General features: G+C 44.8%; 1 pseudogene; it reads right to left on the reverse strand.

Moving 5' to 3' along the window:
- Nucleotides 1-341: 341 nt before the first annotated feature.
- On the reverse strand, nt 342-959 carry LOC136131436 (small ribosomal subunit protein mS25 pseudogene; annotated as a pseudogene).
- Nucleotides 960-3,566: the final 2,607 nt, after the last annotated feature.

Genomic DNA, 3,566 nt, shown 5'->3' on the forward strand with positions numbered 1-3,566 from the left:
GCTTGCAACGTCTCTCACGATGAGTTACTATATTAATTACTTTACTCTTACCCCCAATTTTTCTGAATATATATTAGTTTCCAAGTACTCTGCCAGGAGGTGAGGCCAGTAGGATAGGAAGTGCCTAACCCATCTTCAACGATCATAAGTTTTTCTTTTTGTGTGTGATTCTGAAGCATTTATTGCCCTGATGGTGCAGGGTGTTCACTGGGCAGCCTGGCTGCGGCCCACCTCCTCCCTTCCCCCCCACGTGCTTTTACACAGGTGTGTAAAGGGGACCCTTTTATTGCAAAGAGATTTTCAGTCTCTCAGGGAATAGAACCAGGGCCTTTTCTCGGGCCTCAGTCTCGGGCACTGGCTTTCAGAGAGGGTTTGTAATTCCCTGTCATCTCCTTGGGCAACAGCACGAGGCCCGGGCAGGGCACCTGCCCCTTCATTTCACAGATGCACTCCCACTTTCAGGGCCCAGAGTGGGCTGGGTGAGAAAGCTGAGTTTTCTCCTGTTCCTCTTTCCTGAGGGTTTCCTCATTCTTCCCCAGAATCTTTTTGATGTGCTCCACGATCTGCTTATTGCTCTTGGTCTCCACGCCCACGAGGACTTGCTCCCCAGAATCCAAGTAGAACCGCAGGAAGGGTGTCAGCGTCATGTGCTTAAACGTCATGATCTGCACCCAGGGGTCCTTGTACTGGATCGGAGGTATGTTGAAAACCACGAATTCCCTGGCGCCTTCGCCCAGCTCCCCGTGCGCGTTGTAGTTCACCGTCATGACCTTTCCCGAGTCCTTGAACACCACGTCCCCCTGGCGCAGGTACTGCGGGGTGCGGCGGATCGGGAAGCGGCCCGTCACGGGCACGGGGGCGGCGGAGGGGCCGGACCCCCTGCTGCGAGCCCAGCAGCGCGAAGAGACGCGCAGCCGATGCCTCCAGGGCGGCCCTCGCGCAGCTTCTCCAATGATCATAATTTTTAAATGAGATTTTTCTGAAATGAAAATACTTGAAGGCAAGAAACATGTCATATATATACATCTGTATATCCCAAATAGCTATGAGTACTAGCAAGTTACCTAATTTCTCTGGATCTCATGATGATTTTTCAGAGGGTTATCTTGGGAATTAAATGAGTTAGTGTATCTAAAACTCATCATAAACACTCACATATTATACAGGTATACCTCGTTTTACTGTGCTTCGCTTTATCGTGCCTCACAGATGCTGTGTATTTTACAGATTGAAGGTTTGTGGCACCCCCGAGTCGAGCAAGCCTACCGGTGCCATTTTTACTAAAGCATTTGCTCACTTCATGTCTTTGTGTCGCATTGTGGTAATTCTCTCAGTATTTCAACTTCTTCGTTTTTATTATATTTGTTATGGTGATCTGTGGTCAATTATCTTTGATGTTACTACTGTGACTCCCTGAAGGCTCAGATGATGGGCAGCATTTTTTAGTAGTAAAGTATTTTTTAATTAAGGTGTATGTACATTGTTTTTTAAGACATAATGCTATTGCACGATTAATAGACTACAGTATAGTGTAAATGTAACTTATGTATGCACTGGGAAACCAAAAAAAACGTGTGACGCGCTTTATCGTCATGGGTATGAAACAGAACCCACAGTATCTTTGAGGTATGCCTGTATTATTGCGCAGAGTAGATGTTCTATTGAGATTTAGTGAAATGAATGACTAACTTAATTGGGGCCTCTCTTTGCAGTTTCTAGATTGAGAATTAGCGTCTCACTTACCAAACGAACTCATTTTTTTTTTTTTTTTTTGGTGGAACGCGGGCCTCTCACTGTTGTGGCCTCTCCCGTTGCGGAGCATAGGCTCCGGACGCGCAGGCTCAGCGGCCATGGCTCACGGGCACAGCAGCTCCGCGGCATGTGGGATCTTCCCAGACCGGGGCACGAACCCGTGTCCCCTGCATCGGCAGGCGGACTTTCAACCACTGCGCCACCAGGGAAGCCCCACGAACTCATTTTTTAATTAAAGGCTACTTGCTAATATCACATTTCATTGACACTGAAATGTAGATATGTTGCTGTCATTACAGAAGTTGACTTGGCTTCAAAGCAGTTCTGTTGTCTTCATGAAATTGTACTTTGTGAATTTCTCTCTGCATGTCACTTCTAAACTCCAGCAAGAAAATAATGATGGGCAACATAACAATAAAAGCGACTGTCTCTTCTATTCCTTATCTTCTCTTCTAGAATCCTCCTTGCAACAGGGATTCAATGCCATATGGAGGTACACTTCCGTGCTGTCAGGATGTGGACCTGTGGTGCGGTACAAAACTCCCTTGTCCTCATTAAAGGCATGCAAAAGTCTAAAAATAAATCTTCTGCTCGTTCATCCTTCACTTTTTAGCAAACCTCTGGGGACAACCGCCAGCCAGGCAGTTCAGGGGAGGAAAGTGAAGCTGAAGTATTCAGAGGGCGAAGCAGGGAGGCAGAGACTCATGAAACAGGATTGGAATTAAAGCCGGGGGGAGGTCAAGAACTTGCTAGTAAGATGTTGCCCATCATGTTTTACATTAAGTTAGTCCTGGAGGACCTTCATCCCCTAAACTCTAAGAGGGAAAAGATAGCTGGTGAGTCAACTGGGCTGTTGCTGCTGTATAAGGACCTAGAATTACAGCAAAAGCAATAGGCTGGAAGAGGTGAAGACCGGCATTCTTGCTCGTCCTCAAGGCCCAGCATCTGCGCAAAAACTGTGACTCCTTGCAAAGGTGGTCTTCTTTATTGTTCTGATTTTATAGCCCCTGAAACTCTTGCCCCCAAATACCCCCTCACTTGTTTTGCCATCATGCCTAAAATCTCCATGCTACTTATCCTCTTATTGTAATGGACAGGTTATCTGGGAAGAACATCAGGTAAAATCGTTTCCAGCCACTCAAATTTTAAATCCAGTTAATTTTATCAGTTTAGTTTTGTTTTCCAGTAAAACTCTAAGGGATTTAGACATGAAGTGGGCAACTTTCAAAGGGGGACGCTCTCCTTGAGGAAGGTAAGAGCAAAATCTTGATCACTAGACTGCCCAGGAAGAGTCCTCTGATAGTACTGGTACACCAATAGGGCTAACAGGGAAGTGTGCACACAGAAAGTGATGGAGGGTGCTGAAGACCACCTTCACTTCAGTAAAGTGCCCAGAGACTTCCTCTACTCTCTTTCCTTACTCCCTGGTGGAACAGTATCATTTCAGGACTAAGGCTTAGAGCATTTGATCGACAGCAAATAAATTGTGGGATTCTTAAGAGATGGCTCATCTTTGTTCCTACCCAGATAAAAAGATTGAATTCCAAAACAGTAATATTGGATATCTATCTCTTAAAATGATATTCAGTTAAGAATATCTTTTGCTTTCCCCCCAGTTGTGTTCCATACACAACTAAGGAATATTCTAAAAAAAAAAAAAAGATGATGACCCTATCTTCAACTTAAACCCTCAGATTCTTGAAATTCTCAACACTGCTTTATTCATTTTCTTTATTTTGGATTCTTAGAAGTCCTGGTTTCTTCCTCATTAAAACAAATCAGAATATTTTGGAAGTGGTGAGACTTTATTAAGG

The sequence above is a fragment of the Phocoena phocoena genome, chromosome 11 (assembly GCF_963924675.1).
Source record: "Phocoena phocoena chromosome 11, mPhoPho1.1, whole genome shotgun sequence".
NCBI lineage: Eukaryota > Metazoa > Chordata > Mammalia > Artiodactyla > Phocoenidae > Phocoena > Phocoena phocoena.